General features: G+C 54.2%; 1 long non-coding RNA gene across 2 annotated transcripts; it reads right to left on the reverse strand.

Moving 5' to 3' along the window:
• Positions 1-4,620: 4,620 nt before the first annotated feature.
• LOC309624152 lies at positions 4,621-12,696 on the reverse strand. 2 transcript variants are annotated; one of them, XR_014241797.1, is made up of 3 exons: positions 8,719-12,696; positions 8,257-8,341; positions 4,621-4,950 (listed from the first exon to the last, which is right to left on the reverse strand). It is a non-coding gene; the product is annotated as an uncharacterized lncRNA (long non-coding RNA). The 2 variants fall into 2 exon arrangements; XR_014241798.1 differs by having other exon boundaries at positions 8,257-12,696.
• Between the last annotated feature and the right edge of the window lie 8,913 nt (positions 12,697-21,609).

Raw genomic sequence — 21,609 nt, forward strand, 5'->3', positions numbered from 1 at the left:
CACACAGCTTGCAATAGGTGGATCTGGGACTGGAAACCAAGTGCTCAGACTCCAGTTACAGAGCACTTCCTTACCAGGTCCCCACAGCCTCCCGGACCAAGCCATCACTCATTCTGGCTACAGCTATAGAGCCGTCATCACCATGGCTGCCACCACACTGCGCGCTCTGCCTCTTTTGGCTCAGTCGCCACCGTGGTCCCCACCGCAGCAGCCTCTGGGCTCACACACTCATCCTCTTCGAGGAAGGGCAGCCCAGTCTTGGATTCTCACATCCCATGTGGTCTCCAGGAGGAAGAAACCATAGCCCTGAAGGTCGGGGGAGGGTGCACAGCAACCTGTAGCTGAGGGGCCCTGAGCATTGCCAGGGATCCGACTGGGCCTGCGGACACAATCTGGCCATTACTCTCAAAGAATGGCCACACCCGCCAGCTTTCCGGACCCCTTCACAGGACCACCCTGCCCCTGAACCGTGGCAGACGGGCCAGTTCCTGGGCCAGGATCTCCAGCAGGGCAGCCCTGCCGCTTTCCTCACCCACCACACGTCGGCTTTTCAAGACAGAGATCTTACCCTGCTACCCAACCTTAGTCCTGTCTGCTGCGCGTGTTCTTGTTTCATTCTCTGTACCGAGAGCAGTCCAGCCACTCCCTATGATAAAATCCAGCCGTCCCACTTTTTCTTCCATGAGAACATGGAGGGCAATGGGTGGGGTGAAGGGATCATTTAGCGAAAGGTTCTCCAGGAGATGGCCCCCAGGCTGTGTTCTCCAAAGCAAATCCTTACACTTTACTTGAAATCGTCCCTAGCTCCCAGAATTGCCTGGGTGATCTTTAGAAGGAGCCACTGTGGAGTCCTCACTCTGTCCTGACACTCCTAATAAATCACCTTCCCCAGCCTCTCCCCAGAGGTGGCCTCCCACGATGAATGCAGAAGGGGGTCCAGGCAGGAAAAAGGTACTAACCTCAGCCAAGAGCCTACTCTGTGCCAGCCTCATGCTAGAGGCTTGGCCTATAGGAAGCCAGTTGATCCTTGCAACAGCCTGTGAGGCAACGCTTATGGTCCCCCACTTTGCAGTTAAGGAAGCAGAAGCTCAGATAGGTTAAGTGACTTATCCAGGGTCACACAGGAAGAAGATGGGAGAGCCAGGATTTGAACCTGAACACATCTGACTTAAAAGCTCATGCTCTTTCCACCCCAGGTGCCTTTCATCTCTGGTTCAGCCCCAGGGATGGCTCCTTCACAGGAAAAAGGTCTCCGCTCCAACTTGGCAGTATCTTTCAGAACGAAAAATTCACACACACTTTGAGCCAGCAATCTCTCTTCTAGGAATGAATCCTCAAGAAACACTCATACGTGTGCACAAAGTTTATTAGGTGTTCACTGCACAAAATGTATTAGATGTTCTTGTTTGCAACAGTAAAAAATAAAAGTCAGATACAACCTCAATGTCCATCAATAAGGGGGTGGATAAATAAACAGAATTACCATGCTGCTGTAAGAAATGATGGGGCTGACCTTAACTGCAAAGCATGGAAAGATCTCTAAAACATAGAGTTAACAGGGGGAATGACAACTTCTTGAACATTGTATGTATTTTTATATATTGAATTTTATAGGTACACATCTACATATATGTATTTTGTTTATGTCTTTTTTTTTTTTAAAGCATTGATTGTTTCCCAGTGAGGGGAAGTGGGAGAGGTGGGGAAGAGTAAAGAGAGAAATAACTCCCAGGCACCAGGCACCAGACCCTCCACCCTCTCTGTCTTTCTTTAGGGCCGTGTCCTCCCTCTCACCCCTGAGAGGCAGACATCGGTGTGTCTGGGACAAGGGAAGGGAGTTTCTTATCAGCGCAGGGCATGACTTCCTCCCACCATGCCCATCCCCACCTGGCACCTCCTGCAAGCAGCACAGAGGAGGCCCGAGGTTGGTGGTCCCCAGGAGGTCATCTCATTAGGTTATAATCAATGGGGTTCCAGCACATCGTGCCGCTACAGCAAGGAAAGTTGTGGTCACCTTCCCTGGGTTGCTGCATGTGTGACATGTCGGAGCTGAGCAACCTGGACTGTGGATGAGTCAAGCTTGTGACTTAGTTCCTCCTTCAGTCTCTCTTGTTTATCACTAAGTTTAGCATCCTGTAAATCAGATAAAATCTGGGGACTTCTGATAAGGAATGGATTGGGGAGGGGGGCAATGCTGAGCTCACGTGATAAGCGGGGATAAGTTGAATGTTTTCATTTGTCTTTAAAGATCTGTCTTGGAATGAGGCTTGCGTCATAAGAGCTATTAGTAGGGACGTCCGTTGCAACTGGCTGTTGACTGTCAAGATAAACTCCAACTGACCGTGCCTTCCTCCCCACCCTCTGTTGACCCACACCCTGTGCAGGCTGGGGGCTCAGGTGGACTTTGGTCAGTACACAGATAGCTTATGTAGCAGGAAAAAAACTTTCACCCCACCTCAGATTAATCCACCTGCAGAATCATCTTTGGCTGTGTGTTCCCTCCAATAAATTCTGGTATTCCTGTTTCACTGTTAAATGTCAGTTCAGTGATCCTAATGGACCAGCCCTCCCACTCCCACACTTTCCTATCAGACCTGGTCCTCACCCCTGCAATTGTCTCTGTCTCTGGGTGGTCTTTCTCTCCTTCTGTTTCTCTAAGCTGCTTTAGAGTCTCTTGGATGCAAATCCAACGCAAACTGGCTTAAGTTTTTTTTGCTCACATAACTGAAAAGTCTAAGGTTAGTCTTCAGGTATAGCTGGATCCAGGCACTCAGACGATGTCATCTGGCATCTGTCTCTCCTTTCCTTTGTGTTGGCTTTACTCTCTGGTAGCCACTCCATAAGTGTTTTAAGCAGCGCCAGGCTTAAACCTACCAACGTGACAAACCCAATGGAAAAAAAGCACTCCTTTTCCAGTTGTTCCACAAAACATCCAGTGCTGACCTTATGGGATCAACTGTTATCGAGACTTGTGATCCAGGGTTGGAAGGCACAGATGGGCCAGCTCCAGTCATATGGCACCCTGAGATCTTGGGTACGGTCAGGTTTATTCAGCACTTTCTAAACCACATGGACAGAGGTAGGGAAGGGGTGGTTCCCTAGGGAAAATATGGGAGTGCTAGCAGCAGAAGGGAGATGGAAAGTGGGATGCAAATCAGCGTGACACTGACTTGGGGGAGGTCTTCACTTCTCTGGGTGTTAGTTTCCTTTTGTGAAAAACTGGGTATGATGTTGGATCTGATTCTCTGCTCTTGGACTGCTTCATAGCCTGGGTTGTTTTCAGAGCCTTGGGAGGTGATCTGCATGAAAGCACCTCCCAGATCTTTCAGTTACCACCATTCTCACCACTCCCTTCCCCATTTCTTCTCCTGGTGGAGACTCTGTTGTACAGAGCAGTACAGGGAAGAAAAAAAGAGAAAGGAAAAGATAGGCTGGGAAAGGAAGAGAAGGGAAAAGCAACAGAGACAGGGAGGGAGGCAGAAGTTCAATAGCAAACCTCTGAGGCTGTGCTGATGCTGGGCACCTCAGCCCACCTCCCTGCCCCTCCACGGCCCACATCCCCCAGCCTGGAAGTGGTACGTCATGGCTTAGCTGTGCCAGCACCTTGGCAGGGCTAGGCTCCAAGCCCCCACTGCTTTGTCAGGGTATCATTATCCCCATTCTGCAGCTCTTGTCACCTGGAGGTTCTTTCTTCTCCTCTGGCTCACATACCAAACCTGCACAGGTCCCTGTGTGCTTGCCTCCTAATTGCCATCTTCTCCAAGGCCCTCTCCATTGTGGCATAGTCAGTGCCTTTGCTCCTATGGGAACCATCCCTGCCTCAAGACCACTTCCCCCTCCTTTTGCCTCACTCTGACTGTGTTCTCTACTCTTTGTCTAGAGAGAGCCAAGGCCTCTGCTCCAGGGAGCCTCCTTGTCCTCCCTAGGTGGGAGGCCAGAGGTCAGAGGAGGTACAACCAGGGTGCTGGACATATCCGGTCAACTGATCACCTAGTGAGAACTGAGCACTCACCCAGTGTCTGGTCTACGATGCATCCACAGTCTTCTTCACAGCTTCAAGTTGGCTGCTCCTTTACTGGTTATTCCATACGGAGAACGCTCTTTCCCTGGGTCCCTTGTCTTTGTCTAGGATGTGTGTGCAACCTTCACTTGGGTTTTAGGAGACAGCAAGGGCCCTGAGATTTGCTCCAATGTATCATCCTTGGACAAGTCTCTTCCCCTCTGGGCTTCTCAGCTGCTCCAGAATGAAGAGGTCGAAACTAGATCAGGGATGTAAATTCTGGCACGCATGCTACCATTTCTAATCCAGTGCCCATGGCAGACATTGCTAATCAATAACGACAATTTCTTCTCAGGACACACTCCAGGCAGCTGCTATTCATCATTCAGCATTAGCTCATGACTTGAAACTCCTTTGCCACTCCTGGACTTGTTGATCTCTAAGGGCCTTTCCAACACTGACAGTCAAGGATTCTTTTGGCCTGGGTGAATCAATATCACTTCCCTCATTTCCCATTTCTCCCTCCAGCTCATTCATTTGATCATCCCATCCCTCTCTCTCCCATCTTGCCTTATGCCTAAGTTCCTGCTGCTGAGTCCGTGTATACCCTAGATGATGTCTGGATCTCCAAGGTTCTGTTTACTGTCATTCAACTTCAGGCTCTTTGAAAGTTACATTTTCCATGCAGTCACACTTACACATGTTGGGCGGTTCAGTGCCATTGGCTCGGGGGAGGGAGGCAGTGATAGGGACACCATAGACAATCAGAGGAGGAGCAGGAGTGATGTGACCAGAGAAGTATTAAGAAAGAGATAACAGGGTGGGCAAACAGAGGGGCTAGAGTTAAATGCATGTCTCAAGGCCATACCGGTAGGAGTGGTGAGGGGGAGTTTGCATGGAATGTATCCTGGACCCCCAAGGTCACAGTAGGAGGGAGGATCAGGTAGGACCTAAAAGCGAAGGACAAACAGAACATATAAATTAGTAGCTCAGCTGACAAACAGGAGAAGGGAAAGGGGATTCTTTGGTGGGGAGGAGCTATCAAGTATTACAATAATGACGTGGTATTTTAGTGGGTGCTTTATGAGCATAAAAGCATCCCTTAGTTATTGATCAGAAGAGTTTGACACAGGAAGGTGAGTGCTGGCCAGCAGCCAACTAGAGGGTTAAAGCAAAGCCTGACCCAAGTTGCAGGACATTCCCATTAGAACTGCTTGGAGGGACTTCCCTGGCAGTCCAGTGGTTAAGACTTCGCCTTCCAATGCAGAGGGTGCAGGTTCGATCCCTGGTCAGGGATCTAAGATCCCACATGCCTTGTGGCCAAAAAAATAAAAAATCCAAAACATAAGACAGAAGCAATGTTGTAACAAATTCAATAAAGACTTTAAAACTGGTCCACATCAAAAAACTCTTTAAAAAAAAAAGAACTGCTTGGAGCATTTTTGGAGTTTCAGGAAATGCTGCCAACTTTACCCAAGGGGCCTGTGTACTTGTGGGACATGCACAAGGGCCAATCAGCCAGGAGCAGAGTGACTACAAGAAAGCCACTTATCTGTAGGCCTGGGTTCAAATCCCACCTCAAGCACTTACTAACTGTGAGACTTTCGCCTCAGTTTTCTCATCTGTAAGATGAGGAAGAGTAGCATGTAACTTATAGGTCGTTGCAAATATTAAATGTCTGGGAAGTGCTCAGCACAGGGTCAGGCTTGTGATTGATAATAACTGGTAGCTGGTAATGCGAGCATTATTATTACCATGGGTGATGCATCTCAGGGGTCCCATGAGTGACCCCCTAATCTACTCCCTGTACATATGCCGGGTGCTGGCCTAAGTGTTTACCTGTGTTACCAACTTTAATGGTGGGATTCTCCCAGGCACAGGCACACCATCGAATTTCCATGTGACAGATACATTTTGTCTAAACCCAAAAGGCTGCATTTCAAAATGCCTGCTCTCGGGTGGGGATCGTGTGCTGTATAGGAAGAGCTGGACAGCTCCCTTTGGGCCTGAGAGGAGGGGCTAATTCTTTTTAGGATGCAAAAGCCAGATGTGGGGAAGAGCACCAAGGCCAGGCAACAGGCTGGGAAAGGGTCCCAAGATGCCGACCAGAGAGAGGGGCAGCTTCTCTAGTCAGTCTTTGTCTCTTTCACTCTTATGCTGTGGGCGGGCCCTGCTGAGGCTGCCAGCCCCGCCCAGCCTCCCGCTGAAGGAGATGTAAGGCCAGCGGGGCTTGTGAGGCTGCTGCAGGAGTCTGCCAGGCTGGGGTTAGCAAGGGTCAGTCGGCTGTCGGGATGCCATTTACTAGTGTGACCTGGGGCTAGGGTCAGCTCTGTGAGCAGTCCGTGCCTCAGTTTACTCGCCAATAAGTTAGGGGTGGGGACTTCCCTTGTGGTCCAGTGGTTAAGAATCCGCACTTCCACTGCCGGTGACGTGGGTTCGATCCTTGGTCTAAGATCCCACGTGCCACGTGGTGAGGCCGAAAATTTTTTTAAATTGTAAAAAATTAAAGTTACAAAAAAATTAAAAATAAGTAAATTAGGGATGATAAAAATGGGCTCCTGAGGGGACTGAGAATGAAGCACATGTAGTATTTAGCCCAGGTCCGATACACAGTAAGTGCTTAAAAAAATGTTAGCTATTACTCTTCCAATTATTACTATCGTTCGTGGGGTCCCCAAATGTACCAGGATTGGGCAGTTACACAAATTCCAGCCAGAAAGTCCATCAGGCCCAGTGCGGGCGTGAATCTTATCAAAGTCCAGCACGATTTGGTCCCAGTCCTTCTGCCACCCTGTGGAAGCAGCCTGGGTCAGCCACAGAGGGTCTGGAGTGTCCCTTCCGGCCAGTGAGGAGCCCCCTTTCCCATGGCCATCTGATCACAAGCTGGGAAAGACAAGGGGATCTTAGATGGTGCCACTCCTGAACCCCTTTGGCCTCTGTCATGGCCAGGGTCCAGGAGGAGGCAGAGGGATGGGGAACAGATGTCTCTGAACAGCGCTGCCCAAAGTGGCCATCCTGCCCATTCCTGGGAAGCAGAGCAGGGGATAGGGCCCGAACCTGCTGGGATTTCCCTGGATTTCAGTTCTGACTCTGGATGTACGGGGCTGGCCATGGGGGAAAGGAGCCCCCCACCTCGCCCAGCAATTGCTGAGGAAGTAGGAGAGGAGCAATTGTTCATGACGACAGACAGGGGAGGCCACAGGGAGACCCAGACCCTCTCTGTTAGGGACCTTAGCTCAAGAGCCCCGCCCAGGAGAGTGTTCTCCCTCTTCCTGTGCCCATCCTCCACTCCTGCCTTCTTTCTCATCAGGAACAGGCTGCGTTCCTGTGTTTACCTGGGAGGGTGGAAGCTGCTGTGTCTAGGTATTTCTCTGGACACGATCCTTTCTTGTCCCCACCCGGTGGATGCCTGGGCTGGATTGTGTATTTCCGGAGTTGCCTACTTGAAACGCAGGCTTTTATTTTTAGAAGATTACAAATGCAGGGGGCTGGGAAGAAAGGCCTGGGGGCCCAGAGCCGGGGTGGGGGAGAAACTCAGGGGTCTGAATATGGTGACTCTGGAACGGGAGTGGAGGGAGGCATGAAGGGGAATAAGTGAGATGGTGGGAAAAGCGAGGTGAGGAAGTAGGGGGGATCCCACTCTCCCAGCACCCTGAGCAGGGATCAGAGTCTTTACCCAGTTAGGCTGGGGAGGGCAGGAGGGGGGAGGGGGAAGGGTCAAGGGTCACCTCTCCGGCATGTAGCTGGATCCCCAGGGAGGCTGAGGAGCCTGGGAAAGAGGCTGAGCAAGCTGCTCCCCTCCCCACTCCCCGAGGCCTTGGGGACTGGGAGAGCAGCTTCCTGCACAGGCAGCTCCTCAGTCCCCTGGGGCTGGGGACGTCTTAACCCTTCTGGTGCCGGTATTGGGGAAGGCAGAGAGCAACACGGACGTGCACCCATGTTCTCCGGGGCGTGGCTCAAACGCTGTGCCCCGCACTGGTGTGTGCCTTCCTCATGCTGTCCTTCTTAACACACATCCCCGGGTCCCACCCCCAAAGCCCCAGATGGCCTGAAGCGGCAAGAATTCAGCTGATTCCCTCCCCCCAGAGCACAGAAAGAGGGAAATGGGAGCACTTCCCCCCCAGGGATGGTTGGCACAGCATCTGTTCCTTCCCTGGTGGGTGTGAGGGGATGTCAGACAGGACTTAGAGCTCAGAAGATTAGGAAGTCCCCATCCTGCTATAAATGGGAGGCCCCGGGCTAAGGGGAAACCTCACCTTAAAGTCCGGAGCCCTGGTTTGCATGCCCATATCTGTGTGACCCTGGGGAGTTACTTAGCTCCCTGGGCTTCAGATGCAGCCTCTGAAAAACATGAGGATGTCAGACCAGAGATGATCTGGTGCCGTAAGGAGCAGACCCTTCTCTTGGCCCTTCATTCCTTGGAGTCCCCTGGCCAACGCAGCCCCATGTCCCCGGACACTGAACTTCAGGGCTTTCCTCTCCACCTGCTCCACGGAGGCAGGAAAACATTCGCTTTCTCCCCCCACCCCCCAGTAAGCGTGCCCAGCACGGTGCCTTTCGCAATCCTTCCAGCAAGCTTGTGACGATAAGTAAATAGATGAACCACCCACCCTTCACTTAAGGATGGGATGTCTTTTTCTCTTTCCATTGTCTCCTCAAGAGCACAAGACTAGGGGCAGAAGGTCCTGGCCTGGGTTCAAGTTCTGACTGTTACTCACCAGCTGAGGCTTCAGGCAAGTCACATTGCCCCTCCAAACCTCAATTTCTTTCTTTGCAAAGTAGGGATTAGAAATAAAACATCTACCTTATGGACTTGTCAGGATAAATCCAAAGAGCCTTTGTAAATTCTAAAGCAAAAGTATTATATACAGAAAAGCCAGGAAGTATGACTATCAGTTACATTATTATTAATCCTACACCGGGTTCAGGGGTAGTATTGTGTGGTGGTTTTAGCCTGAGGAGTCTTGATAGTCGCCTGACTTTGGGCAAGTTTCTTAACCTCTCTGAGCCTTAGTTTTCTCATCTGCAAAATGGAGATTCTAATAGTACCTACAGCAAAGGGTTGCTGTGGGCGTAAAAGAGAGAGTACACATAAATGGTCTGCACAGTGCCTGGCACATAGCAAACTCCACAAATAGCGGCGGTTATTATTTTAACACCCCTCCCCAATAATTCCTCCAGCTGCTTCACCCCCGCCCTCCCACCTGGAGGAGGTGGTGGTCTCACCTCACCCGTACCTTCCTTCCCTGAGGCAGACATCCCAGCCTCATCTGGATGAAAATGTATCCCGAGGAAGCTGCCTTCCCCGCAGCCCTCAGAGGAGGCAGGGCGGGAGTGAGTGCCGCTGAGGGGAGGCCGGAGGAGGAGGGCACTGTGAAGGGCTGTGTGGCAGCCGGGGGATGGGGATCAGAGGCTGTCCCCGCACGCCAACCAGCCGCCCGGGATTGAGGCCACTCCGCCTGCCAGGCTGGGCCTCATCGATGCTGGGAGCTGCTTATCAGGTTAGCGTGGAGCCGCTGTCTCTGCACATTACTCGACCCATCCGTCCCCGCTCTCCTGCGTGCTCTGCCTGCCCCCAGCTCTGCCTGTGCTAACTAGCTAATTGGATCTTGGCTAACCTGGTTATGGGCCAAGTCAGCCTAGCTCCTCTGCCTCCAGAAGCACGGGTGGGGGCAGGGCAGAGCGGCTGTGCATGCGTGTGACCATGTGTGTCCGTGTGGAGGAACCTGTCTCGAGCCCTTGTTCCAGTCCTCCTGGGATCCCCTGGGCCCGCAGAGACTGGATCTTGGCGCCCGAGGTGAGCCCAGAGCACCCCAGTCCGCCGTGAGTGGTTGAGGGCATGAGGGCACACCCCCATTCCAAAACTCAGCTCTGCCACTAACATCATCTAGTTGGCTTCGGGGCGGCTGAGCCTCAGCTTCCTCCTTTGTAAATTGTATTATGGAACAATAAGATTGCCACCTCGGGTGGCTGTGTAGACGGAAGATGCTCTCCAGTGCCGGGCACTTAGTAGGCACTCCGGGAGTGATAACTGTGATCTGTGATCACTTCGTCATCGTCGTTGTCATCATCATTAGGCATGCTGGGTTCCTGCCACTTCCCCCCATCCTGTGGTTGGGGGTGGGAGGGATCTCAGAGTGGGGAGCGGGAGAGGCTTTCATTCACAGTTCCTTGCAGGTGTTTCCTCTGGGGCAAGACTCCAATCTCTTCAATTGTTCCTTATGCAAATGTTATGCTAATGCTCACGTCAGCACACTCCAGAGCTCCGGGAAGGTGAAGGGTGGGCTGATTCCCCAGGTTTCACATCGGCCCGGTCCATCCCCTTCCTCCCACAAAGAGAAGCAAGTGCTGGTCCCCTGACAACACCAGTCCTCAGGGCAGAGAGAGCAAGAGAGACCCCGGTTGAGAGAGAAACAAAGAAAGGCCCCAGTCTTGGTAGGAGATGGACAGCCTCGTCATTGCCATAATCACCGACATCAAAAAGGCCTTTGGAAACGTCAGATTCTTCCCCGCCCTGTGCAGGCTACTCTACAATTACAGAGGCGCAGCCCCGGGCCCTGGGGAGCTGGCGTGGGGGTGGGGAGGAGCCGGGGGAAGGGAGGGGAAGGAGGGGAGAGCGCTAGGGTTTGCTAGCAGGCGAGGGGCCGCTCTCTCATTGTCCTTGAGGGCAGGGGCCTTGCTCAGGCCCCTCCCAGCATCCCAGCTCCTGGCCGAGGCCGGGCTCACAATCAAGTGGGGAGACCGAGATTAGGAAAGTGATCCTGAGTCGGCCACAGTGGGGCTTGTCCTGCTCTGCTTTCACTTTCTGACCACCTGTGTGACCCGTCACCTCTGTCATGTTTTGTCAGCTGTTAAATGGGCATGAGAATCCCTGCTTCTTTATGTTCCTGTGAGAATTCAGTGCGATGCTGTAGGCCTCACCCAAAGATGATCATAACTGGCAAGCAGAGTGAGAGCAAAAGAAAAACAAATGCCCATTCCCGCTCCGTGGCCCACAGTAGGGCGGTCAGACAAAACTGGTGCCATTTTGCACCTGGCAACATGACACGGGGTCTCCACTGAACATCTAACCTGCCCTCTGGGTTAATGTTGGACAAGATTTGCAGTTGAACCTTAGCCTTCTGGCACTGTCCTCTGTTAGAACAGAGGTGGGAGGGGAAGTGTACTTGTGTAGGCGCAAGTATAGCCGAGGCGAGGAGTGCTGACGAGGCCAATGTGGAACCAGCCTGTTCCCTGGGGGAACCCCCGGAACATACCGCCTTTGTTCTGCTGAGATGTCAGGCCTCTAGGCAGCTCAACTGACTGTGACCCCCTCCACACCCTGTGAGAGGAGCCCCAGCCCTTGGAGCCTACTCCAGGGAGGTAGTAGGTGCTCAATAAATACAAATTGGATGGAATGGGAGACAGCCACGAGGACACTGCCAAATAGATAACCAATTGTGCAAGCATCAGGCCGCTGTAATTAGACCAAGGAGAACAGTCAGTTATGAATATCAGATGCCTGGTGGGGTTAGCAGCCATTGAGGGTGGCTGTAATGATGAGAGAGGCAACTCCTGTGCCCTCAGGGCCTCCCCTCCCTGATGGCCTTCTGAAGAGGGCTGAACAGCACCAAGTGCCCTTGCTGCCTCAGGATCCCTCTGCCTTCGTTGTGGTGCCCAAGATGGTCTCCGTCCGGGTGCCCCACCATTAGGGGCCCTGCTTCTCCCATTCCTCCTCCCTCCTAGAACCCACCCCACCCCCAGCCTTCTATCTGCACCTCCATTATGATGCCTATTAGGATGGAGCCCAATTACAGTTCTTTATGCCCAAGCCTTATTGCCTCCGTGGGATTCTAAACTCCCCAGGGCAGGATTTATCCGGTGGTGTCCATTGCTGCATCCCCAGTGGTGGAAGCCAGCCCCTGGCCTGTAAAGGATGCTTAATAGATTCATGTTGAAATGGAAACTTAGGGTGAGGAGGAGAAGGGGAGTTGGAGAGAAGGGAGAGAAAGACCTCAGAGAAGGAGAAGAAGGGAGAGTGAGAGGAGAGGGGAGAAGGAAGGAAGACAGGGAAGAAGGAAGAGGGGACAGTGAGGCAGCCACGTTGTTCTCTGATGGGGAACACGGCCTCGTCCTCCTTTGGTGCTTATAGTCTACTTGGAAACATAAGGTGGCCACACAAAGAGCCCTGCCCCTGTCCTTCTGCCCTGTTGCCGGCTCCTGCATCCGTGACCTGGACCTGCTCTCTCTGCCCTGGCAGTCCAGGCTCCCCTCACTCCCCGGCTCCCCTTGGCAACCCGGCTCTGAGGAAGTGCTCCTGGGTGCCATCCAGGCAGTGGGGGCCGGGCAGGAACCATGCCAAGCCAGGGAGCACGGCCAGGAAGGAGTCAGCAAGGCAGATGCCGCCCCTCTCTTGCTGCCTTGATTAGAGAAATTGAGATGTTAATAATATTCCGAGATGCAAGGTGCTAATTAAAGTTAATTACTGTTTCCTTGTGAAGTAACCTCTCCTCATGTTTACCAGGAGCAAGGCTGCCAGCCGCTCCCCTGGCTCGTGCCAATCACGATGCCCGCTGCTGTGTCCCTACACCCTCACAGGTGCCCTCAGCTGCCCCAGTTCAGCCCAGGCAGGCACTGAGACTTACCGGGCCCTGCCTCTTGGTGCAGTACCAGACCAGCCCTGTTGAAGTGCATGGGGCACACGGGCGGGAGGGAGTATCCTGCGGGCCTGGGGACAGGAGAAGTGGCCTTAGACGTTGGCACCCCTGTCCTCTGCCTCCTCCTGCAGAGTCTTGCCCTGTCTCTTTCCAGTTCCTGGACCTGGAGCAAGTTACTTTACCTCTTAGCATCTCAGTTTTCATATCTGTAAATGGGGCTAATAATTCCTACCTTGTACAGTTGTTGTGAGGATCAAATGAGACACTGCCTCTAAAATGCTCGCCACAATCACATAGCTGGGATTTAATAAGCTCTCAATTAAGGTTAACTGTGATTGTTGTTGTCTTTGTTAATAATCATCTCCCTCCCAAATCCCTCTCCTGTGTGGTCTGACTGCCGGACTGGCAGTGGGTGAGCTGAGTAGGCACTTGTTCTCTGCGCATACTGGGGACACCACCCCAGGCACACTGCACACCCCCACACACCAACACCCTGCTTTGTGGAGGGCCTCCCCATCCTTAGCCCCCTGATACAGCCTCTTCTCATGGCCCCGTCCCTGGTCTCAGCCTCACCTGGGGAAGTAGAGAGCAGAAGAGGGAGGAAGCTGATAGGGCTCTCTCAGGGGTAGAGTTCTGCGAAGCTGCATGTGTGTGTGTGTGTGTGTGTGTGTGTGTGTGTGTGTCCACGCTTGTGTTCCAGGCTTCATAGGGCTTTGAGGGAGAGGCCACCCTCTTGGGATGCAAGTCAGGTTGCCATGACAACCACTGCAGGTGCACAGCACCTCCAATCTTTTCTGCTTCCCCCTCCACAGCCACTCTGGCCAATTCTGGGGGAGACACCATCTCTCTGATGGGAGTCTCCCCAACCGCACCCCAGGCTACCACCCCTGTCCCTTGCCTGCCTTCTCAGGAAGCCCCAGGGCTCAGGAGGGGGCCAGGGACAAGGAAGAGCCCTGGGAAAGGATTCCTCTTTCAAGCCCAGGTTCCTCTAGGGGCTTAGTGCTAATGAGTTGATATTGCCATCACCTTTGATTTGGGCAGATGGAGGCTTCTGAAGCTTGGGTAATCAGAGTCAGGACACCCTACTGGCTTTGTGTACCTCCCTCCTGCCCTGGGAAGATCCCTGGCTCTTTCTCTGAGGGCGGCACTGGTTAGCGCAGCCTGGGGCATTTCCTGTTTATGGGCTTAGAAGGGCAAGTGAAGGGGACCTCTGTCTGGGCATCTGGCCCAGATTTGGGGGTGAGGGTGAGCTGGAGGGACACTGATGGTACCAGCAGGCCCTGGGAAACTCCCATGGCTCAGCTATTCCTGGTGGGTTTCTGCATTCCACCCACTCTGGCCCCAAACCCAAATTCCAAGCGTAGACTTGCTGAGGGTAGAGCCTGTCCTTGGCTTTCTATTCCAGGCTTGATCTCCTTCTGCTCAAAGGCACCTGCCTCTAGCCCCTCTGGGGGCCTGGATCCTTTCACCCAAAGCCCATGCCTCATGGCTCCAGCTTCATCTACCTCCATCTCAGCTCCCTCCTCACATCCCCCTCTTCCTCAGTCTCTCTCTCATCCCCATCCCACCCACGCCCCTCACTTTCCACACCTCCTTCCCCCTCTCCACCACAACCCTTCCCACCTGTATCCCTGTTCACCTGTGGCTGCCCTCCCTCTGCCTCCCTTTTCTTGCTCTGGCTGCAGACTCCCCAAGCAGATTTCCTCCCATCCATTCATTCATTCATTCAGGGCTGGTAAATAAGTTAAACAAGATTCTTGCCTCCTGCAAGCTTTTATTCTAGTGGGAAGAGACAGAAATTGAACAAGTAAACAAATAAATGAAATAATGATAGATTGACCAAGGTCAAGGAAAAGGATAAAGGGGAATCTGTGACAGAGATCACAAGGGCACTTTCTAATCCCCAACTTAGATGTGGAGTCAGGAAAAGGACCATGGAGAGCAGCCGACAGGGGCCACCTGGAGGCAGAGATTTGGCAGAGGCTGTCCCCCAGGTCATCTGTAAGCAGTGGACACGGAAGCTACTAGACCCTGCTGCTCTCCGCCCATTCACCCCCTGCTCAGATAGATGCCTTGCTCTTCAGTCAACCATGACGGACACAGACAGAAAATCGGAGAGACCTCCTTCCCGCCAGCCCTGCCTCTGCCCCCACCCCATCACCTCTTGCCAACTACGTGGCTCTCCTGATAACACTGAGATGAGGGGCAAGAGTACCAGTCCCGGGGCATCTAAAGCGGGAAACTGAGTACACGGGCAAGAAAAACATGACCATGTCAAAATACAGCCTCAAACCTGAACAAACTACCACAGCTGTAAGAAATTAAATTTGCAAGTGCTGAGAGAACTTGGGAAGGCTCCTGGCCAGGAAAGGGGTCACTGCGGGCAGTTTTCCGGGGGTGCAGGGGGAATGAGCATGTGGAACGGCTCCAAGCCATGTGGAGTCCAGAGCACGTTCACAAACACAGCTCAGGGACTTTGCCCTTCCCGGTGCTGCAGCCCCATGAAATATTTAGGCTTCTGGACTCTGCTCATCCCGTCTTGTCCCCCTCAGCAAGTGCACTTCCCCTACATCATTTATGGCTGTCCCCTTTCGTCTTCTTCCAGGCCTGCAGAGGAGGGAAAACCCAGTCCCCAGACTGGAGAGGGGTATGTCCCGAACCCCTACCCCCGTGGGCAGGGGCAGGGTCCAAGCCTAACCTGCTATTCCATACTCATCCCCCACAACGGGGACACCCACCCATAGAGGGGAGCCTTGAGAGAAAGGCCATGGGGTTGAGTCTAGGAACTGAGAGGTAATTTAGGGGCCGCAATAATGGGGAAGCAGAAGAAGGAGAAGGGAAAGATGCACACGTCCTGGTTCCCGAAGGGCCTGGGAAAGGAAAGGAGCTGGGGACTGAGGATAAAAGCTGAGTTCATTGAGCACTTATAACTTACCGTGCTAAGCAGTTCACATGCATCATCCTTTTAAATCCACACTACAAAGTTAGGATCGATTATCCCCATCTCATAGCTAGAGAAACTGCTGCTCAGGGAGGTTAAGTTACTTGTCCAAGGCAATCCAGACAGTCCAGTTCCAGAGGCCAAGCTCCACATACTCCAGAGAGGTGATGACACTTGGTTAGGGGAGGGAGGTGGGAACAGAGGTGTGTGTGTGTCTGTTGGGGGGAAGTCATGCCTGGGCAGTGTCTGCCCCCTTCCCTCTTACTCCCAAAAGCTGAGGCTGCTCTCAGTATAATCCCGCCCCCCTGCCTCTCCTCCACTCCAAAGTGGATCAGCCCCAGCCAGCACTCCAAAATCTTCACCTGTTTATGAGGCAAACATTGTTGGCCAGAGATTGGGAGACCCTGAAGAAGGGGAAAAAGAAAGATGAGGAGACAGAGAAGCAGAGCAGGAGAGAGAGTAAGAGAGAGCTAGAGGAAGAGACAGACACTGAGCAGAAAGCAGGTGTGTGTGAGGGAACACGAGTGACAGCTGGGCGGGGGTATTAGAGTGACCCACAGCCTGGACAGTTATAGCCCAGCCCATCCACTGGATGGTGACAGAAAGGATGGAAGGTGATAGAAGGAACTCCCACTCCCCATCCCCACTCAGCTCCGTTTCCTCCCACCCTTCCCCCTTCACACCCCAGCTTCTCCTTCCCCTCCCCCACTGTCTTCTCCAGAACAATTCTAATTAGACTAAGTGACTAAGAGGTGGTTTCGGCCTGAACAGCCAATTAGGCCAGGAAGAAGGGAAAGTAGCTCCCCTAAGTCTCGCATCCCTACCCACACACCTCCTCTGCCTTTTACCCAGACCAAGTATTCTTAGTCCAAAACTCCAGACTCACTCAAGTTCCCCTGGTCCTGCTCCTCCCTCACTGCCCACTGGGCCCCTATTACCTGTGTCCAGACAGCCCTCAGCCCACTGCTTAGTGCCCACCTTGAGGTCCTCCATTCTTGAGGCCCTGAGTCCATTCTAGTCTTCCTGGCAGAGGGTGCAAGGAAAGAGAGGGGGCCTCCTTGGGAGGCTATCTTTCTGAGTCTCTTTATTTCTGATGCTGCTCCTCTCTCTCTCTTTCCTCTTCCTCTGGCACTTATTTCTAACATCCATGGACCAGGCCTTCTGGTTGCCATGGAGACATAATGTGCAGCTGGATGTGAGCGGGTGAGAGGAGCTGTGTGCGCTGTGCAGCACGGGTGGCTGTGTGTGAAATGTATCCACGCGTAAGGAAGCTTTCCTCAAGGTCTCCCTGAAGTGAGATCCCAGCTGAGGGGGAGACTCCAGAGGGCCCCAGTAACACTCAACCCCTGCAGGTCAGATACTAAATCATGTTCAGTCCAGGCTCTCTCGATCATCAGATTCTGGGCGGGGGCCCAAGCTGCCCCTCCTGTCCAAGGAGAGGATTGGGAACCCCAGGAAAGGAACAGGAGTGGGCAGAGACCTTTCCTGTATAGAACAGCTGGAGGGAAGATTAAGCTGTGCAGATGGGCAGGCTGAGAAGAGGCCAAAAGCACCCCCTTCACAACACACTCCAGGGGATGGGGGCGGGGAGGTGACCCAGCAAGCTGGAAATTCCTCTCCATTTCTATTTACTTCCCCCAGTATTTATCCAGGAGGTGGCGAGAAGTGAGAGACCTAGGTTCCTTCCCTCAGGAAGCCTAGCATCTTAGAGGAATCAGGCTAAATTCCTTATTGTCTCCCATCTTGGGGCATTGGCAGCTGCAATTTTCTGTACCTGGAATACTCTGTTCTGAGCTCTAAATCTTCAGGTTCCCTTAGAGAAGCTGCCTGGGCCACACTGAGTAGGGCAGCCCCCTTCTCTCCCCCACCTCCAGTTATCCTCCTTTGTGTCCCACTGTTTGTTTCCTTCACAGCGCTTTAACACAATCTATAATTACCTCATTTGTTTGTTTATTGTCTGTCTTCTCCACTGGAATGGAAGTTCTAAGAGACAGTAGGGACCATGCCTGTCTAATTCAGTGCTGTAACGCCAGCAGCTGGCACAGAGCCTGCCCCACAGTAGGTGTTAAATATGAGTTAAATAAAAGAGTGGACACATGATTTCACTGAAGCCCCACAATGATCCTCTGTGATGGTAAGCATTATTAGCTCCATTTTACAGATGAAGAAACCAAGGCACAGTCACCTGCCCAAGCTCATACCACTAGGAAGTGCTACAGATTTCTAATGTAGGTCTCTCTAACTCCAGGTGTGATGGAAGGATGTGGGGACCGAATTTCCTAATATACACTGTACCCTGGTTCCTCTTCCTTGCTGTCTGTGGGTATATGCCTCCACCTCCAACCCAGGCTCTCCAGAGAAACCTCAGCAGAGAAGGCAAGAGGACAGTTAGAATCTGTAAAGAACATAAATCTGACCTTTTCTTTTAGAGGCTTAGAATCCCTCAGTGGCTCCCTTTCCTTTCTTAGGTTGACCAGCAGGCCCTGCTAGCTCTGGCCCCTGCCTTCCTCTTCAACTTCTCCTGCCCTCCTGAACTACCTTACCTTCTCCTTTTGTACCTCCAGGCCCTTGCACACACTGCTCCATCAGCCTGGGATGCAGACCCCTTCCTCACTGGGCTCTTCCCCATCTGCCCTTTAGAACTCAGCTCTGGTACCACCTCTTCCAGGAAGCCTGCTGGACGGTGCTGGAGGAGACACCACCTTTGGCTCTCTAGCCTGAAGTTATGGCTCAGGGCAGGGCTGAACACATGATGTGGTCATTGTTTACCTGTCTGCCTCTCCCATAGAGACCGTGAAATGTTTGTGGTATGAATGCACCAACCAGGGACAGGATTCTAGTACCCTAGTCCCTTGACCCCTGATATCATTGCCAGGGCTTGGCCTCAACAGGAGGAGCTGTTGGCCACTGTCTGGCCAAGTCAGGGGTGGAGATGACATGGGGCCCTCCTGCTGACTCAGTGCCTCCTGTGATCAGGAGGTGAGGCCTCAAGGTTAGGGGCAGGTCACCCTTGCCACAGGTAGAGGGAGGGCTGGAGATTCTGTAACTGGAGGATCGGTGGGGAGCACGGAGTTGCACACTGAGCCAGGGAGCTGACCTCACCCCTTGTGGATTCAGAGGCTGCCAGAGGGGCCTCTGCCCTTCCTTTCAGGATGCCCACCCCCCAACCCACTGCCAGGCTCTCTGGGGCGCGACTGATCCAGGCCTGATCTTGGCAGTGTCTTCACGCTGCCCCCCGCCGGCCCCTACCTCTTCCGCACAGCAGATCCAACCAACTTGTCTCCGACTGTAGCGAGGGGGCGTGGGGCGGGTCCAGGCCCTGCGAAGCCCGGAGTATGGGAATGGATAAAGGGGCCCCCACGACCTCCGCCGTACCGGCGGTCGATCCGGGTTTACAAGGAGGCTCATCCAGGATTAGTCCCTGCTCTCGACTAATCCCAGCAGCTGAACCAACCCCGGGGTCCGAGAGCCAGGCCCACGCTGCGCGAGCGGGGGTAGACGGCACGCGGGCTGAGCGGAAGCGCACGCGGGGGGAGGGGCGCCTCGGGAGGCGGGGCCGGGAAACCGGCTGATCCGGTCTCTGTTCTACGACCTCTACGGAGCCGGTGTTTACCCGGGAGCCGGACTGAGGAGGCCGGGGCCGCTCGGGCCCGGAAGCAGGGGGAGGGGAGCGCAGTCGGGGACGGGGGCTGAGACCTTTTCGGGTCCCCATACATCGACTTCCAACCCTCGTTCCTGAGCGTGAGAGGGAGCGACAGACAGACAGATGTCTCCCGCCCCTTCTCCTATCCAGTTCCACGATTCAAACTCGTTGCTAAATGAGGGGTGCGGGAATGGATACATGCCCCCTGGAAGAAGGCAGCACAGCTTAACCCTCCGCAGCGCGGCGCGCCCCCCAAGCCTAACCCCTTAGCCTGCATGTCAGCTCCGGTGGGAATGGGGTTGCCGGGAGCGGATCGGGCCCAGCGGATGGCACGGGGGCCACTTTGAGGCGTATGAAGTAGATGTCCTCAGTCTCCGTCCTCTTGCCCCCATCCCTGCGTGGCACCGATTAATCCCAATGCGGGTCTCGATCCCTCTTCTCCCGTCCGCGTCCCCCGACCCCCCTCCAAGGTCTCTACCCCAGACTTAGCCTCCACTCTCCCCGGGACGCCGGCCCGAGGGCCCAGAAGAAGCCAAGTGGGGTCCGGTTTTCACACTTTTATTGTAAAGCTCGGGAATAATTACACGGGTCTTTCATTGACAGCTCAGCAAACAAACCGGAAACGAACCGAACCGGAGTGGTAGGGGAGGTGCCTGCGCATGCTCGCGGCGGGGTGGGGGGCGGGGGTGGTCAGAGAAAGAGAAAGACAGAGAGACGGAAATCATTACAAATCGACGGGATTGTGCTCGCAGCGCCAGGGACTGGGGTGGAGTGGGGGCGGGACGGGAGCCCTTCCCGGGAGGAGCGAGGCGGTGGGAAGTGGCACGAACCAAGAGAAACACGACCCCAGTGTGGGCATCCGATGCGCCCAAAACCCCCCTCCCCGACCCCCGCCCCCCCCAACACACGAGAGAGACACGGCCCCCCTCCCCACTCAGATAACCCGAGGAGACACAGTCTCCCCCTCCCCACGGGCAGACACACCGCCCGGGAACCCCATGGGCGAGACACAGTCCCCCCTCCCAGAGAAGTCCCGCGTGGAGACGCCCCCTAAGAGGCTTTCTCTTGGCCAACACAAGCCAACCAAACACCAGGAGACGGCCCCCACACAGGGAAGAAATGGCTCCAGAGGCCGGGCCCTCGGGAGAGAGAGGTATCCCAGAGCCCCTGGGAGAAAAGACAGCTCAGAGCTGCCCAGTCTCATCCGAAGTGCTGCAGGTCAGAGACACCCCTGGGGGAGAGGTGCAGGGAGGGCCAGAAACATCTCTTCCCAGACATGCTTCAGAGATAGCCCCCTTCCCTGGGAAGAGAGACGGCCCAAGACTGACATGCCTTAAGTACTCCCAGAAACCCTGGGAGGACAACAGGCTCCCCAGAGAGCCTGGGTAGCGGGGGAGACATGCTCCCATGGTCCCCAGCAGGAATACATGCCCCCCCCCAGAGACTCCCAAGGGGAGAGATAGGGCCTAGGGAGCCCCCAGAGGTGAGGGATGCCCCAGAGACCCTCCCCCGGGGATGTGAGACACGCTTCAGGGACCCTAGGAGAGAAGTATGTCCCCATATACCCTCCCCCTACCAAGAGACATGCTCTGAAGTAGGGGGTAGGGACAGATTAGGTCCCCTCTAGGAAGACACTGACTGGGTCAGGCTGGGTTTGAGCGGGGTCTCCTCTGGCCAAATGTCGCCTATTTGTACATAAAACTGTACGCGACACAAGGCATTGGGGAAGGGCTTCACAGACCTAGGACCAACAGGGGTGGTCCCCAGTGCTGTCACCCATCCCCTGCCCACCTTTGGTTTCACCTCTCAAGTGCCCAGGTGGTGACAGACTCAGTGCCCCAACCCCAACCAGGGGGCTAGGGGCTCTGCCTTTGCCTGTGGGAAGGGCTCCTCTGTGCTTCTCAGCCCTCCCAGCCACCTGGGCCACCCCCTTCCTTCTGGCTTCTCCATTGTGCAAAATGCTCCTCTGCCCTTCCACCTAGTGCTCAGGGGTCTCTGAGACCAGGGCAGGGTGCCCAGGCCACCAGGGGCTTCCAGGGGAAGTCCACTGACCCCAGGAATGCCTCCTGTCTGGACCACCCTCTCCACCAAGCAAATGGGCCTCATACAATCTTCTTGCCAGAATCTTGACCCCCAGGACCCAGGATAGCCCTCGAGGCCACTGACCCACCAGCTGGGCACCTCACGTTACCAACTCCACCACTATTGCACCTGCCCCGTTTGTGCAGGGGTAAGGGGCTGTCTCTTTAACAAGCCCCAGCCCACTTCCTGGGCCTCCCCCAGGGAAAGGAGCCTTTGGCCAATCCCTAGACCTGGTTGCTGCCACCCCAGGCCACTCTACATCCCCCCGCCCTCCACTGAAGGGCTGTGTATGCTGGGGCCATGAGCC

The sequence above is a fragment of the Balaenoptera borealis genome (genome assembly GCF_965194805.1).
Source record: "Balaenoptera borealis genome assembly, chromosome: 2".
In the NCBI taxonomy this organism is placed as follows: domain Eukaryota; kingdom Metazoa; phylum Chordata; class Mammalia; order Artiodactyla; family Balaenopteridae; genus Balaenoptera; species Balaenoptera borealis.